This window comes from Trachypithecus francoisi, unplaced genomic scaffold (genome assembly GCF_009764315.1).
Source record: "Trachypithecus francoisi isolate TF-2019V2 unplaced genomic scaffold, Tfra_2.0 Lachesis_group19, whole genome shotgun sequence".
NCBI classification, from domain to species: Eukaryota; Metazoa; Chordata; class Mammalia; order Primates; family Cercopithecidae; genus Trachypithecus; species Trachypithecus francoisi.
In genome coordinates, this window is record NW_022681464.1 from 8,084,131 (window position 1) to 8,102,844 (window position 18,714).

The window sequence follows — 18,714 nt, forward strand, 5'->3', positions numbered from 1 at the left end:
CTCTACAAAAACATTTATGTATTAATAATAAAAATAATAATATAAAGTGAAAAAGGGTAATAATGGCCTTACCACAGAGGATTACCTCAGACTCTTCTTTTTTGTTTTTTGGACAGAGTCTTACTCCGTCACCTAGGCTGGAGTGCTGTGGCTCAATCTTGTCTCACTGCAACCTCTCCTGCCTCAGACTCTAAAGTAGCTGGGACTACAGGCGTGCACCCGCACGCCAGGCTAATTTTTGTATATTTAGTAGACATGGGGTTTCACCATGTTGGCCAGGTTAGTCTTGAACTCCTGACCTCAAGTAATCCACCCACCTCCCCTCCCAAAGTGCTGGAATTACAGGTGTGAGCCACCACACCCAGCCTACCTAGGACCCTTTATGAGAAAACATAAAGCACTCAGAATGATGCTTGGCAGATTGTCAACACTTCATACATTTTACTATTTTGATGACTACAGTGACCAGTGGGGGCCTTTGGTCACACCATTGAGCTCTTACCCAGTGTCCGCTCCGTAAAGTGAATGAGTGGCTGTGTGGTCCACAGCCTGGGCTTGCCTGAGTCTTTGCTTCTGTGGATCCTTTTTCTCACCCATGTGACTGCACAGCCAAGCAAGGGCTGTTCACCCCAGGGCTTCTAGTCTCAGCAGTTTCCAGCCCTAAACGCTTGGGACCTTGGACAGAGACATTTGAGCATCTGCAAGAGCCTCAAGAGAGTCAGCACAGAGGAAAGGTGGCAAGGGCTAAAGCAAGACCAAATCCATGGCCAAATCCATCCCAGAGCCAACTTGGACTTGCTGGAACCAGGCCTTGGGCTTCCGGACTTGAGCTTGATTTGGCCTCCTCAAATTAAATGCTCACTTTAGCCTAGATTTGCAAAGCAATTTGTTAATGCCTCTGTGCAGGGTCTGTTTTCTCTAGGGTTTTAAAGAAAAAACTCATTTCAGTGTAAAATTCATAGCACCAAATTGAAATGTATTCTGAGCAGAGTGAGCGGTTCAAAATTTCCAGACCCTGGCAATCAGCAGCACGTCACATTGTAATTACACCTTTCTTTGTGTGTCAGCTGCAGGCCTGGCGAGGAAAATAGAAGGTAATGCTGACCCTTTTGAGCAGAGAAAGAACTTTTGTGACTGTTCCCTTTCAGAGAAAGCTATCCCAAGATGATAGGAGAGAGGGACACCTGAATCAATCTGTCAAGGGGAACAAAACCATTAGTATCTTTAGCCTCCCCAGCCAAGACAGATTCTGCTCAATAGTTGCTGGAGTTTGGCTCTTACTTCTTCACATGCATTAGGCAAAATAATAACAACAATAAAGCATCTTCTTTCTAGCAAATCTTGGCTCATTTTGCTCGAAGAGAATCCCTAGCATCTCCTTCCTCAACACACACACATGCACACACACACATGCATGTACACGTACAAGCACATGTACACATCACACATGTGGACACAAAACACTGCTCACACACATACATATATGCGTGTATGCATTCATATGTATACATGTCACACACAAACATACATGAGCACTATACACACACACACACCACATTTCATAAGCTTAGTGACAGACATACACACACTTCTCTCTATTAAAAACAATACTAGCAGACCCATAATTGGATCATAGTTCTAAAAATAGAGAAATCTGGATAAGGCCTGGTTTAGATGATACTAGGGAATTCTTGTTAATTTTCTTAGGGATAATGATGATCTCACGATTAAGTAGGAGAATGTCTTCATTCTCAGGAGATATAGGTTGAAGCTATATAGTGTCAACATATCTGCAACTTGTTTTCAAATGGTTACCAGAAAGACAGTCCCCTTGGGACCTTGGACAGACACATTTGAGCATCGACAAGAGCCCCAAGAGAGTCGCCCAGAGAGAGGAAGTAAATATGGTAATCTGTTAACAATTGTTGGAACTGGGTATCTGGGTGCAGGGCAGAGGCGTATTCCTTGTATTATTCTTTTTAATAGTTTGTGTGTTTGAAATTTTTGTCCTAATTAAAAATTAAGCAAATCAAAATCCGCGAGAACATTTTCAAATTGTACGCAGTTGTCAATTTCTTTGAACTCTTCCCTTTGTATCCCTTCTGTGTATGCTAATTGCACAAGGACTTCAAATTTTGATAACCCCCACACAGATCTAATTTTGTAAGCAAGCATTAGGGTTTTTTATAGTGTCTGGAAAACAGAGAAGCTCTGAAAGGGCAGGAAAGAAGCAAAGCAAAAGGTTTTCTTAGGTCAGGTGAAAATTTGCAGTTCTCTAACTTTAATCTTGGTTAATCAGGTCTTTAGTCTTTAATAATATTTATTATAGGGGTCATAACTCTAATCACTTAAACTAATGAGCTTCTCTAATTAATATTAGTAGATTATCAATTAGATCTATAGAGTATGAACTCAACTTTGTAGGTAAAAGGAAGGTACGTGAATGTCACTTGGCAGTTGAGGCAAAGATGGTATGTGGGCCAATTTTCAGGTAGTTGGAGGCTGTGGGCCCTTTGCCTTCTACTTAGAGGCAACTGTCAGCTACAGTTTATGGGAAAACAATTAAAATCCGCACAACGAAATTGCCACTGGCTTCCTCATTAGAATCCTCATGATAATGTATCCCCACTCCCGTCTCAGCCCTTAACAACAATAACAGCTAACAATTATAGAGGGCTCCCTGTGTGCCAGAATGACTAACTTATTTAACCCTATGGAATATTTACAATTATTGTCACCACTTCACAGGTGAGAGAACTGAGGCCAGGTGAGCAGCAGAAAGTAAAGACAGGCTGTGTGTCCAGGCAGTCTGACCCCAGAGTCTGTGTTTTTAAGAATTCTGATAAACCACCACTACCCATCAGACTCAATGCCCCTGCCAAAAATGTCCCTCTGAGGCTAGCCACATCCCTCCAGCAGGTCCCCAAGGACAGATTTTTGGTCACAGCATCTTAAAATATTTTCTGGAACTGGTCTTTCTACAGTAATGCCTCCATTAACTGAGTGAGAAACCATGCCAATAATACCTTGCTTTGTCCGAACCTCTGGGTTAAAATAATGGCTGCTTGTTGCCTGGTGGCCAGGCCTTTCTCCACTGGTCCTGATCCATCATTCGGGTTTCTCCTGTTTGCATCCACCCAATGCACACCTGTGCTACAGACACAGAAGCTTCTGTTTCTGTGCAAAGCAGCTCCCCATGGGGTTACTCGTGCTATTTCCTCCACTTAGAAGGAATGTCCTATTCCCTGTCCCCCAAAAGAAGTCAGAACATGCGCTCTTGGACAGGTCAAATCAGATCACCTCCCCTGCTGTGCCTGGCAGGGAGAATTCCATGTTCCTGCTCTGTGCGTTGGTGGAACAGCGTTGCTGGTACTTTCCAGCATTTCATCCACACTCTCTGACTTCTCTGGGCGCATGTCTATTTTGTTCAGGTGGCCACTCCTCCCCCTTGGGACTTAGAGGTAAGTCTTGGTTGGTCTAAGCTAGTTCTGCTTATTACATTCTCTTCAGTTAGAAGCTGGTTCAGGGATGCATGTAGGACCCTACATGCCCATATCAGGCCAACAAGCCATGCTTGGGGACTTCTGAAGCAGGTTTCCTCACTGATAAACAGAGGTCCCACCTGGCAGGCAGTGATGTGCCTGCTTCTTTTCCTGGACGTTGCTGGGAAGTGATGCCTGGAGCTGCTGTAGCCAGCCTGCAACCAGCTTGAGGATCAAAACCCTGGTACATGGGTGAGGGGCAGGGGGCCAAGAAAGAGCACAAAAGTGGGTTCACACTGTGCCTGGAGCTGCCTGGCCTCAGGACTTCCTATTATGGGAGATTATAAATTTCCACTTTGAGTTACGTTTACTGTTACTTGCAACCAAAAGCACCCTGGTTGATAAAATCCACATCACTTAGTACTTTGCACTTTGGATTACAGGCAGCTGTAATCCAAAGTGTAGGGTCCTTCTTCCTGCTTTTGTTCTGTTTAGGCTGATTTTGTTCCCTGAGGACAGATATCTTGTTTCATTCATCCTGTACTTTCACATCCAGCTCAGTGACTGACTAATACATAGTAAAAAGTAATTTGTTAACCGGGATGTTGATGGATCCCAGTGTTTCCTGGGGAGCTTCCTCTTAGAAATTATCCAAAGGGATTTATCCATCTCACATCCTTTTTGGAATAAGATAGGGTATAAATATGCAAGTGGGATGGAAGGAAGGAAACAAGGAAGGAAGGGAAGAAGGAAGGAAGGAGGGAAGTAAGGAAGGGAGGGAGGGAGGGTTAAATGTATTTATTAAGAATATTGTTACTTCTAGAAAGGGTTCCCGTGACAACCCCCATGGGAGAGGCCCTCATCTCCAAGGGCAGTGTGAGATTAAGGTGTGGGAATAGCAGTGTTTTACAACCTTTTCTTCATTCATACTCTCCTTTCATACTTTGACGTTCTCATGTGTCCGCCAGAGAATTTTATAAGATCCCTGGGGGAGAAGGGCATTTTCTCTGTCTTGGGAATTTCTGTCTTCAGCAATTTCCCATCATTCAGAAAGATTTTTCTCAAGCATTAATTTCTGTAGTTTACATTTTTAGAAATTAGGTTTTAGCCAGGCGTGGTGGCTCATGCCTGTTGGAAGGCCAAGGTGGGTGGATCACCTGAGGTCAGGAGTTCGAGACCAGCCCGACCAACATGGAGAAACCCCATTTCTACTAAAAATACAAAAATTAGCTGGTGATGGTGGCGGGCACCTGTAATCCCAGCTACTCAAGAGGCTGAGGCAGTGGAATCACTTGAACCGGGGGGACGGAGGTTGCAGTGAGCCGAGATCACACCACTTCACTCTGGCCTGGGCAAAAGAGCAAAACTCTGTCTCAAAAAAAGAAATTAGGTTTTAAGAATATCCCCCAAATAAAATAAAATTATTTTATTTATGTTTTATTTTATTTATGATTGTTTTCAAACATATATGTTTTATTTATGATTGTTTTATTTATGGTAATTTTATTTATTTATGGTTGTTTTCAAATCTTTCCTCCACCCCCAAGCCCCTAGAGATTCTAATGTGGCTCTCCACCTGGAGACCACTAGTCCAAAGCCACATATGGTCACAGGCAAGAACCAGGCAAGGGCAAACTCCTGGCACTGGGCTTGTGTTGCTACATCAGCATTTGACTTAATTGCATACTTTGTTAACTGGTGATTATAAATAGTGAAATACCACACTGTGCTTGCTTTTTTTTTTAATCTTTGGGGCCAAGGTTAATTGTGTTCGTGAGTTGTTTCAAATTTGCCCTTTGATAGTTGAGAGATACTCGTAATGTCCTCAGCCCTTAATTAAATGAATCAAACGTTAGGATTGAGAACTAAAACTTCAGACAGCTTTATAGTCTGCCAAAAGCTGACTGTCTTGCCAGTTCACAAATTATATGGAAGGCTTCTCTCAGGCAGGAAATGTTGTTGGGCAAATCTGGAAAACAGGAAGACCAAAAAAACCCAGACCAAGAGCTCACACAGAGGTGTACCTGCAGGGCAAAGAAGCAAACCCCAGATGGCCACGGGTTCTCCAAACAGATCACTGTCCTTGCCATGGGGCACAGTTCAGAACTTTGTGGGGTCCTATTTTTAGCCTCTCCTCTTTCAGTCCACCCTGCTAGTTGGCAAACCCTCCACAAATACTGTTCACCACATCACTGCCTGCTTAGAAATCTTTAGTTCACCATTCTACAAAAATTGACTGGACACCTTCTGCTAAATACACCCAGCACTGTGCAAGGTGCTTTGGGGATGCAAAGACGAAAAGATAGTGTTTTCCCCTTGAAAGGGGAAATGAGGCATGAACAGTAACAGCATGTATGTATGTTCTGCTGTACAGCACCAGTGTACGTGGCTGTCATTATCAGAGATATACCCTAATGCACCGTAATGCACGCACACATAGAAAAGACATAAAGTACCGTAACAGAGGCCCCACACTTGCCAGGGGAGATAAGAAAAACGAGCCTCACTGTGCCTCAGTTTCTTTTTTTTTTAATTATACTTTAAGTTCTAGGGTACATGTGCATAACATGCAGGTTTGTTACATATGTATACTTGTGCCATGTTGGTGTGCTGCACCCATCAACTCGTCAGCACCCATCAACTCGTCATTTACATCAGGTATAACTCCCAATGCAAACCCTCCCCCCCTCCTCCCCATGATAGGCCCCGGTGTGTGATGTTCCCCTTCCCGAGTCCAAGTGATCTCATTGTTCAGTTCCCACCTATGACTGAGAACATGCGGTGTTTGGTTTCCTGTTCTTGCGATAGTTTGCTGAGAATGATGGTTTCCAGCTGCATCCATGTCCCTACAAAGGACTCAAACTCATCCTTTTTTATGGCTGCATAGTATTCCATGGTGTATATGTGCCACATTTTCTTAATCCAGTCTGTCACTGATGGACATTTGGGTTGATTCCAAGTCTTTGCTATTGTGAATAGTGCCGCAATAAACATACGTGTGCATGTGTCTTTATAGCAGCATGATTATAATCCTTTGGGTATATACCCAGTAATGGGATGGCTGGGTCATATGGTACTTTTAGTTCTAGATCCTTGAGGAATCGCCATACTGTTTTCCATAATGGTTGAACTAGTTTACAATCCCACCAACAGTGTAAAAGTGTTCCTATTTCTCCACATCCTCTCCAACACCTGTTGTTTCCTGACTTTTTAATGATTGCCATTCTAACTGGTGTGAGATGGTATCTCATTGTGGTTTTGATTTGCATTTCTCTGATGGCGAGTGATGATGAGCATTTTTTCATGTGTCTGTTGGCTGTATGAATGTCTTCTTTTGAGAAATGTCTGTTCATATCCTTTGCCCACTTTTTGATGGGGTTATTTGTTTTTTTCTTGTAAATTTGTTTGAGTTCTTTGTAGGTTCTGGATATTAGCCCTTTGTCAGATGAGTAGATTGCAAAAATTTTCTCCCATTCTGTAGGTTGCCTGTTCACTCTGATGATAGTTTCTTTTGCTGTGCAGTAGCTCTTTAGTTTAATTAGATCCCATTTGTCAATTTTGGCTTTTGCTGCCGTTGCTTTTGGTGTTTTAGACATGAAGTCCTTGCCCATGCCTATGTCCTGAATGGTATTACCTAGATTTTCTTCTAGGGTTTTTATGGTATTAGGTCTAACATTTAAGTCTCTAATCCATCTTGAATTAATTTTCATATAAGGAGTAAGGAAAGGATCCAGTTTCAGCTTTCTACTTATGGCTAGCCAATTTTCCCAGCACCATTTATTAAATAGGAAATCTTTTCCCCATTTCTCGTTTTTCTCAGGTTTATCAAAGATCAGATGGCTGTAGATGTGTGGTATTATTTCCGAGGACTCTGTTCTGTTCCATTGGTCTATATCTCTGTTTTGGTACCAGTACCATGCTGTTTTGGTTACTGTAGCCTTATGGTATAGTTTGAAGTCAGGTAGCGTGATGCCTCCAGCTTTGTTCTTTTTGCTTAGGATTGTCTTGGCAATGTGGGCTATTTTTCGCTTCCATATGAACTTTCAAGCAGTTTTTTCCAATTCTGTGAAGAAACTCATTGGTAGCTTGATGGGGATGGCATTGAATCTATAAATTACCTTGGGCAGTGTGGCCATTTTCATGATATTGATTCTTCCTATCCATGAGAGCATGGTATGTTCTTCCATTTGTTTGTGTCCTCTTTGATTTCACTGAGCAGTGGTTTGTAGTTCTCCTTGAAGAGGTCCTTTACATCCCTTGTAAGTTGGATTCCTAGGTATTTTATTCTCTTTGAAGCAATTGTGAATGGAAGTTCATTCCTGATTTGGCTCTCTGTTTGTCTATTACTGGTGTATAAGAATGCTTGTGATTTTTGCACATTAATTTTGTATCCTGAGACTTTGCTGAAGTTTATTATCAGCTGAAGGAGATTTTGGGCTGAGATCATGGGGTTTTCTAGATATACAATCATGTCATCTGCAAACAGGGACAATTGACTTCTTCTTTTCCTAACTGAATACCCTTGATTTCTTTCTCTTGCCTGATTGCCCTAGCCAGAACTTCCAACACTATGTTGAATAGGAGTGGTGAGAGAGGGCATCCCTGTCTTGTGCCAGTTTTCAAAGGGAATTTTTCCAGTTTTTGCCCATTCAGTATGATACTGGCTGTGGGTTTGTCATAAATAGCTCTTATTATTTTGAGATATGTTCCATCAATACCGAATTTATTGAGCGTTTTTAGCATGAAGGGCTGTTGAATTTTGTTGAAGGCCTTTTCTGCATCTATTGAGATAATCATGTGGTTTTTGTCTTTGGTTCTGTTTATATGCTGGATTACGTTTATTGATTTGCGAATGTTGAACCAGCCTTGCATCCCAGGGATGAAGCCCACTTGATCATGGTGGATAAGCTTTTTGATGTGCTGCTGGATCCGGTTTGCCAGTATTTTATTCAGGATTTTTGCATCGATGTTCATCAGGGATGTTGGTCTAAAATGCTCTTCTTTTGCTGTGTCTCTGCCAGGCTTTGCAAGTATCAGGACGATGTTGGCCTCATAAAATGAGTTAGGGAGGATTCCCTCTTTTTCTATTGATTGGAATAGTTTCCAAAGGAATGGTACCAGCTCCTCCTTTTACCTCTGGTAGAATTCAGCTGTGAATCCATCTGGTCCTGGACTTTTTTTGGTTGGTAGGCTATTAATTATTGCCTCAATTTCAGAGCCTACTATTGGTCTATTCAGGGATTCATCTTCTTCCTGGTTTAGTCTTGGGAGAGTGTAAGTGTCCAGGAAATTATCCATTTCTTCTAGATTTTCTAGTTGATTTGTGTAGAGATGTTTATAGTATTCTCTAATGGTAGTTTGTATTTCTGTGGGGTTGGTGGTGATATCCCCTTTATCATTTTTTATTGCGTCTATTTGATTCTTCTCTCTTTTCTTCTTTATTAGTCTTGCTAGGGGTCTATCAATTTTGTTGATCTTTTCAAAAAACCAACTCCTGGATTCGTTGATTTTTTGGAGGGTTTTTTGTGTCTCTATCTCCTTCAGTTCTGCTCTGATCTTAGTTATTTCTTGCCTTCTGCTAGCTTTTGAATGTTTTTGCTCTTGCTTCTCTAGTTCTTTTAATTGTGATGTTAGAGTGTCAATTTTAGATCTTTCCAGCTTTCTCTTGTGGGCATTTAGTGCTATAAATTTCCCTCTACACACTGCTTTAAATATGTCCCAGAGATTCTGGTATGTTGTATCTTTGTTCTCATTGGTTTCAAAGAACATCTTTATTTCTGCCTTCATTTCGTTATGCAGCCAGTAGTCATTCAGGAGCAGGTTATTCAGTTTCCATGTAGTTGAGCGGTTTTGATTGAGTTTCTTAGTCCCGAGTTCTAGTTTGATTGCACTGTGGTCTGAGAGACAGTTTGTTATAATTTCTGTTTTTGTACATTTGCTGAGGAGTGCTTTACTTCCAATTATGTGGTCAATTTTGGAATAAGTGTGATGTGGTGCTGAGAAGAATGTATATTCCATTGATTTGGGGTGGAAAGTTCTGTAGATGTCTATTAGGTCTGCTTGCTGCAGAGATGAGTTCAATTCCTGGATATCCTTGTTAACTTTCTGTCTCGTTGATCTGTCTAATGTTGACAGTGGGGTGTTGAAGTCTTCCTTTATTATTGTATGGGAGTCTAAGTCCCTTTGTAAGTCTCTAATGACTTGCTTTATGAATCTGGATGCTCCTGTATTGGGTGCATATATATTTAGGATGGTTAGCTCTTCCTGTTGAATTGATCCCTTTACCATTATGTAATGGCCTTCTTTGTCTCTTTTGATCTTTGATGGTTTAAAGTCTATTTTATCAGAGACTAGGATTGCAACCCCTGCTTTTTTTTGTTCTCCATTTGCTTGGTAGATCTTCCCCCATTCCTTTATTTTGAGCCTATGTATGTCTCTGCATGTGAGATGGGTCTCCTGAATACAGCAGACTGATGGGTCTTGACTCTTTATCCAATTTGCCAGTCTGTGTCTTTGAATTGGAGCATTTAGTCCATTGACATTTAAGGTTAATATTGTTATGTGTGAACTTGATCCTGCCATTATGATATTAACTGGTTATTTTGCTCGTTAGTTGATGCAGTTTCTTCCTAGCCTCGATGGTCTTTACATTTTGGCATATTTTTGCAATGGCTGGTACCAGTTGTTCCTCTCCATGTTTAGTGCTTCCTTCAGGGTCTCTTGTAGGGCAGGCCTGGTGGTGACAAAATCTCTAAGCATTTGCTTATCTGTAAAGGATTTTATTTCTCCTTCACTTATGAAACTTAGTTTGGCTGGATATGAAATTCTGGGTTGAAAATTCTTTTCTTTAAGAATGTTGAATATTGGCCCCCACTCTCTTCTGGCTTGTAGAATTTCTGCCGAGAGGTCTGCTGTTAGTCTGATGGGCTTCCCTTTGTGGGTAACCTGACCTTTCTCTCTGGCTGCCCTTAAGATTTTTTCCTTTATTTCAACTTTGGTGAATCTGGCAATTATGTGTCTTGGAGTTGCTCTTCTCGAGGAGTATCTTTGTGGCGTTCTCTGTATTTCCTGAATTTGAATGTTGGCCTGCCCTACTAGGTTGGGGAAGTTCTCCTGGATGATATCCTGAAGAGTGTTTTCCAACTTGGTTCCATTTTCCCCCTCACTTTCAGGCACACCAATCAGACATAGATTTGGTCTTTTTACATAATCCCATACTTCTTGCAGGCTTTGTTCATTTCTTTTTCTTCTTTTTTCTTTAGACTTCTCTTCTCACTTCATTTCATTCATTTGATCCTCAATCACTGATACTTTCTTCCAGTTGATCGAGTCAGTTACTGAAGCTTGTGCATTTGTCACGTATTTTTCATGTCATCGTTTTCATCTCTGTCAGTTCGTTTATGGCCTTCTCTGTATTAATTATTCTGGTTATCAATTCTTCTACTCTTTTTTCAAGATTTTTGGTTTCTTTGCGCTGGGTACGTAATTCCTCCTTTAGCTCTGAGAAGTTTGATGGACTGAAGCCTTCTTCTCTCATCTTGTCAAAGTCATTCTCTGTCCAGCTTTGATCCGTTGCTGGCAATGAGCTGCGTTCCTTTGGAGGGGGAGATGTGCTCTTATTCTTTGAATTTCCAGCTTTTCTGCCCTGCTTTTCCCCCATCTTTGTGGTTTTATCTGCCTCTGGTCTTTGATGATGGTGACGTACTGATGGGGTTTTGGTGTGAGTGTCCTTCCTGTTTGTTAGTTTTCCTTCTAACAGTCAGGACCCTCAGCTGTAGGTCTGTTGGAGATTGCTTGAGGTCTACTCCAGACCCTGTTTGCCTGGGTGTCAGCAGCAGAGGCTGCAGAAGATAGAATACTGCTGAACAGCGAGTGTACCTGTCTGATTCTTGCTTTGGAAGCTTCCTCTCAGGGGTGTACTCCACCGTGTGAGGTGTGGAGTGCTGGTCTGCCCCTAGTGGAGGATGTCTCCCAGTTAGGCTACTCAGGGGTCAGGGACCCACTTGAGCAGCAGTCTGTCCGTTCTCAGATCTCAACCTCCGTGTTGGGAGATCCACTGCCCTCTTCAAAGCTGTCAGACAGAGTCGTTTGTGTCTGCAGAGGTTTCTGCTGCTTTTTTCTTGTTGTTGTTGTTGTTGTTGTTTAGCTGTGCCCTGTCCCCAGAGGTGTAGTCTACAGAGACTGGCAGGCCTCCTTGAGCTGCTGTGAGCTCCACCCAGTTCGATCTTCCCAGGGCTTTGTTTACCTACTTAAGCCTCAGCAATGACGGGCACCCCTCCCCCAGCCTCGCTGCTGCCTTGCAGTTAGATCGCAGACTGCTGTGCTAGCAATGAGGAAGGCTCCGTGGGCATGGGACCCTCCCAGCCAGGTGTGGGATATAATCTCCTGGTGTGCCCGTTTGCTTAAAGCGCAGTATTGGGGTGGGAGTTACCCGATTTTCCAGGTGTTGTGTTTCTCAGTTCCCCTGGCTAGGAAAAGGGATTCCCTTCCCCCTTGTGCTTCTCAGGTGAGGCGATGCCTCGCCCTGCTTCAGCTCTCGCTGGTTGGGCTGCAACAGCTGACCAGCACCGATTGTCAGGCAGTCCCTAGTGAGATAAACACAGTACCTCAGTTGAAAATGCAGAAATCACCTGTCTTATGTGTTGGTCGCGCTGGGAGCTGGAGACTGGAGCTGTTCCTATTCAGCCATCTTGCTCCGCCCCCCTGCCTCAGTTTCTATATCTGCAAAATGAAGAAAATGTTAGAATCCTCTTCAAAGAGCTATAGGGATGATTATATTAAGTGAATTAATACAGGTAAAGTGCTTTGAATGATGCCTGGAACTTAGGAAGTGCTATAGAAATTTTTGCTACTATTATTACTACTTACAGCTAACACAAAAAGTAGGGTAGTGTTTGTGGCCATGTAGGTGTTTAAAAAAACTAATAGAAGTCATTAGGCTGAGACTGTACCAATGCCGTGGATTCCTAGGTAAGCAAAACAAAGCCCAACTCAATGTAAACTGTAAAACAAAACTTAAGCTTAACCAATCAGAAACCACCAAACTAACCTCTAACTAGAAGTTTTCCACATTAACTTATCAAGTGTATTTTCTTTCTCTTGCTTCTGTGAACACCTTATAAAAGTTTCCCTTCCTGTCCCCTGGGTGAAGCCCAATCGTTTGGAGTCTGGTGCTGCCCAATTCATGAATCACTGTCTGCTCAAATAAACTCATTACAATTTCAGTGTGCCTAAGTTTATCTTTTAACATAGGGAATAAGAAACCTAACAGAGTGTTTGGACACTGTAGCCCAGCCTTCAATGTTCAGACCTCTGAGTTCACCCTTCTTGGTCATCACTTCCAGGTTGGGACCTGGTCACAGCCAATGAGGTTCGTCTCCACTTTGCCCTCTAAACTCTCCAGGTGCACTCCCTTTTCTGCTCATGCTCTCCCCTCTTCAGCCTACACATCCAAAACCCACAGACAGTGGGGATCTCCCAGGGCTGGAAGTTCTGGAGTGGCTGCACCCTGCCCACATGCTGTGGAAGAGCATATATCACACCATGGGCATCTGGGGCCAGAAGTTCCCATTGCCCTGAATTAGTTCAGTGTCCAGATCATCTCATCTTCCCAGGGAGCTGCCCTTAGGAGGCTATGCATATAACCAGATGAGGGACACAGTTCCTTTTTCAATATGCAGATGCCTATACAAGACATATGCCAAAATAACAGCCCACCTTACCAGGCATCCATGTGTGCAGCAGCTACACTGGAGGTGCAGAGAGACAGGCAGGTTGCATGTCTTTTTTTTTGAGACAAAGTCCCACTCCAATTGCCCAGGCTAGAGTGCAGTGGTATGATCTCAGCTCACTGCAGCTTTGACCTCCTAGGCTCAGGTGATTCTCCCATCTCAGCCTCCTGAGTAGCTGGAACTATAGTCAGTCTTGCATCTAATTCCCCATTCTTCACCACCCCTCCAGAAGGAGTTGTCACTGGCCACTTCAAGACTCTGGCCCCTCTCCCTACACTCTCCTCCTCCCTCCATGTTGCCTTCCAAGTTTCTCTCCTTCTGGTATTCCTACTTCTCTAGGTCCTAGTCCCAAACCTAGTTTGCATGTCCAAATGCATTAAGACACTTAGTGAAACCAAAGGACCTTTCCTTAAGCAGGGTCCATTCTCCTTGGGAGGCAATGATGGCCATGAATAGCAATATTGTCCTCCTTCATACATTTGAATCTCTTCCTCCTTCAAGGTGAATCCTCAGGCTACTTGAGGTGGCAGGTGGGCATCATTCCCTTAGTCTCCCCATTTGCCCCTTTTCTCAGGGACCACCCCTTCCTTCAGTCTGAGTTTGGGGAGTCTGTTAAGTTGTCCTGACTCAGTAGGAAGGCCCTGGCCCAGCCTGCCCCAGCCCCCACCAGCACATGACTCGCAGCCTCTCCTGTCCAGGTGACAAGAGCTTTCTCTCCCATTGCCGACTTCTTTTCACCCTTCCTCTCTCCATCATTCATTCTCATACCTGGACCCTTGTCCTGGGCATTCACCTGTGCTTTAATCTAACTCTGCGGATGCGAGTGACTCTTGTCCCTCCTGGTTGGCCGTGTACTCCTCTGGTACCTCTGATGAGAGGTGTGACCTACACCTGGCCAATCCAATGCCTCTTCCAGCCAGGACTTGGGCTCTAGAGGGGCTAAACCATGGGTTGTTCTCAGTGGCTGTGGCAGAGCCAAGGGTTCAGCAGAGGGTGGTGATGACCACACAGGTCACAGGGTTCCAAGCAGACTGTCCTGCTGGCTTGATTTTTGCTGAGCTGTGCCACCTTTTGTTCCCTAACCATTTCCTCAGCCCCCACTTCGAGTCTTTTTAGTTACCTGTTGTCTTTCCAGAACATTCCTTTCTCTTTTAGTCAATCAGAGTTGTTGCAGGAAAAAACCCAGACTTTCTCACTGCTGGCAGCCAACAGATGCCCCATAAACACTGGGGGGCTGGCCACAGGGCTGTCTGACCCAAGGCAAGGAGAGCTGCCAGGATCAGGCTTTTTCATTGACCCCTGTGTACAGGCCTGGTCCAGAAGAGGGGCCCTGTGGTCTCATAGTGGATGAATATTAAGTAGGACTAGGCAGACCCATTACCAAAGGGATCTCTTTAGGCATAAACAACCTTAAGCTGACTTTGAAATAAAGATAGTGATGCCTGTTTAAGGGTAAAGGGCTGCACCGGGTGCATTTCTCAACACTAATATCTAGGGCTTGATGCTACAGCCAGAGGAGAAGGGCCATTTCCTCACCAAGAAGACTAAACCTGAGCATGTACAGAAGCTTCTCTGTGCCATCTGCTGTACTCCTTGCTCTTCCCATAGACACCCCTGCTTTACCTATCTCCCTCCACTGGTAACACCACCTCTTTACATCCAACTCAGCCATCAAGCCTAGCTCAAATACCACCTCTGCCAGGCTGCCACCCCTGATCAGCTCCACCCCATCTGAATCTCCCTCCTTGTTCCTTTACTCAAATCACCTGGGTGGGTGGGCAAGCGTTACATAAGTGTGTGGCTTCCTTCCTCTATTGTCATCTCCTCAAGGGCAGAGTCTGTGCTTGCTCTGATTCCTCTGCGTACCACCAGTTCTCAGTGCAGGGAATAGGTGCTCAGTGAGAATGAATGAATGAACTCTTTTTATGCAAATGAATAAAAGCAGCACCTGCCTCAGGGCACACCTAGATTCTCCCACTGGGTTGTCAGCTCAGTGGAAGTGGACTTTTTCTGCTGGGATATGCTGCAGAGCAATCATTTGAAGACGAGATAGACAACTTGTGATTAAACACATACATCCTTTCTGATCAAGTGGATAAGAGCTAAAACTTTGGGCAGAATTGGCAGAGGATCAGATACTATTCAACATAAAGAACTTTGTGGCAATTAAACATGACTTACAATAGATCAGGCTTCCTTGTGATCTGTGCACTCCCTGTTTGGGGGATTCTTCTAGCAATGACTGTCAGGGATGCAGTGTTTCCCACATATGGGTCTTGTTTGTGGAGGACCTGCTCCAGAATTCTCCAGAAAACTTGTTTATAATACAGCTCTCTGAACACCAACCCAGAAATCTGACTCAATAGGAAGAGGTGAGCCTGGATATCCGAGTAGTTTGCACAATGCTCCCCAGCAGATTCCCTAGCACAGTCAAGTCTTGGAAGCCCCATCTCGGGGGGTCTCCACCTGGAGTGGGATATGGGACCAGATGATGCCCAAGAACCCCTGCAGCTCAGAAGGAGTGTTCCTCCAGGTTGGATTAGGATACCCCTGATCCTGACTTTTCCTTCAGCTTTTAGTTGGTTTTGTGGTTTTTTTCCAATAGGGTTATTTACCTACCTGTTGCTTTCTTTAAGATAAATTCAGGAAGCATGATGCTATGGGCTAAATGTTTGTGTTTCCCCAAAATCCATATGTTGAAGTCCTAACCCCTAAGGTGATGGTGTTTTGGAGACAGGACCTTAGGGAGGTGGTGATTACGTTTAGATGAGGTCGTGAGAGTTGAGCCCTGTGATGGAATCAGTGCCCTTTAAGAAAAGGAAGATACCAGAACTCACTCACTCTCTCTCTCTCTCTCTCGCTCTCTCTCCCTCCCATCCCAACCTCTCTGCCATGTGGAGAAACAACAAGAATGGGGACATCTTCAAACCAAGAAGAGGGCACTCACCGGACACTGCATCTTGATCTTGGACTTCCAGCCTCCAGAACTGTGAGAAATAAATGTCTGTTGTTTAAGCCACCCAATCTATGGTATTTTGTTATAGCAGCCCCAATTGACTGAGACACATGCTCAGCACCAAAGAATACTCTCTAAGATGTCTGAGAGCAGGAGGCAATTGCACGGTGGCAATGATTCTGATAGAGTTACTCTAACTGTATTCAGAGAGCTTCATGATATCAGCGGCCTGGGCCATGAGGGGTCTCCCCATTCCTTCCTTCTTTAACAAGGTACTGCAGCATCACAGTCATTTGGGGCTCTTGACCCTTGTAAATGGTCACATTCTGTTTCAAAGTGACCTCATGATTGAATCTAAGGAACAAGTGAGTGCAATGGTCACTGATGCACCTGCTGCAGCCTGTTGGACACGAAACTGTCTGGTAAGTGGTTAAATGGCAGTCAAATACATTTTTGTGTACCCATCACTGTACTGCAGACAAGTTGGCGTATGGCTGTCATTTGCACAGGACTATGCAGCAACTGATTTTACTCTTCATCTGGACTGTCCCAGAGCAGCACTCAGGGCCCAGGGCTCAGGAGAGGTTGTATGCAGGCAGGCAGGCAGGCAGGCTTGCTTAGGTTTGAGGCAGCCCAAACCAACTCCCACCCCTTCTTTTTCAAGTTTGGAACTTTGAGAAGGAGACTTGAAACCTTGGAACACAAGTGAATTCTTATTCTCTTTTCCTCCATATCTGGAAAGTTGGTTGAGGTAGGGGTGCGGTACAAATAAACTTTCTATAGCTTGAATCAGGGTCAGCTCAGAACAAAACCATAACAGGCAACAAATACAAAAACCTTGTTTTGACTTCTGTTCCACGTCCCTTCTCAGGGTCCCACTTTTCCCTGTCTCCTCCCCGTCTCCTCTACCCCAGTGCCACCCCCTGAGACCTTGCTCTCAGCTGCCCAATAAGCAGATCTCTGCTGATAGAATGTGCTGTGGTTGGCCCCCCATATGCTGAGATGCACAGCCAGCCACGAAAGAGCCCTCAGGAAGAGTGGACTCAAGTCTTGGGGTTCCAGCTCTCCTGACACTCCTTAACTCACCCTGGCTGGATGGCCACAAGTACACCCAACTCATGCAGTCCCTGGCATTGGCTTTGCCTGCTTTGGAGTTGTTTTTTTCTTCTTCTGACAGTGCAATATTGCATATAATAACAATTACCAATGACCTCCACTGAGTTGTCCAATCTCATTATTGCCGATGCATTTGGTACCTGCCACTGCCAATTTGCCTCAGCTGAGGTTTTATTCAGTGGGATATGGTAGAGCTGTACAGCAATCTTTTTCCATTTAAATAGTTTAATTGAGGAAAGCTATCAGATGTTTCCAAATTTAATGTATACAACAATTTGCTTTTTCCTATCTCTTTTCAGAGTTGAGTTGGAAGAAAATGACATCTGATTCTTATAGAAGGAAAGCAATTACATTTTGGCGTCTGCCTTCTCCAGCTTGCATATGTTTTTAAACATAAAAAGAAATTCTTAATATGTAATTGTCAGGTAATAAAAAGGGAAAAATATTTTACTTTGCGTTTATGAAGTAATTTTTCAAAAGCATAAGGGAATTACATGTTAATGTTTTATGTTTATGATTGCACTCTAATACTGCACTATTTCTTCAAGTTTGGAATCTTTTTTTTCCACTCTCCAAAGATAAGTGCTGAGATGATCAGGCCTAGCTTAAACCCTGCCTCCCTGCTAGAGCTGTGCTTGTGTACGCAGAGCTTCCTTCTCAGAGCTCACTCCTCATAGCTCCTGATCTCTGCACATGATTTAGCACCTGTATTCTACACTGAATTATTACAATGTGAGACTGAATGGCCTTCCTATCTACATTATAAGCTACTTGAGAATGGAAAGAATTCATTTTGGATTTGTGTGTTCTCCACAATCCTCAGCAAAGGGTTGAGCTCAAAATAGTGGATGCTCAACAAACACTTGTTGAACAAATTTATTCACTGAATTGCCAAATAACTAATCATCGAAGAATTAGAATGCTGTTATTTTAGCATCCAGTACATGATTGAGAAGAGGTCCATTGAATGGAATGGGATGGATGGATAGGTGAATTTGTGGGTGGGTGGATAAACCCCACACAACTCATCTGAGATTGCTCTGATATTTTGACCAGTTGTATTAGATATTACAGTTCCTCAAGCTTCTTCTTAGCTGCAAGACTTATTGGCACCATAGATAATAAGATCATGGGTTTTAAAGCATTTTCCAGAAAGGATTGAGGCGTTACTCACAGAGTCATAGGGTGTGAGGAGGACCTGGGTCTTACTATCTCCATTTCGCAGGAAAGAAATTGCTGGCCTCCAAGTTCATTACAGTATTTACTGAGATTTTATTATTACAAACGTCAACCTAACACTGCCCAGCAATTCTATTTCTCTTTAAGTATACTTACCTTCTCCTTTATATCCCATATAGCCCATATATTTATATCTCAAATGTCCCGTATCCCTTCTCAGTTGTTGAACTCATCTTATACATGAAAGAGA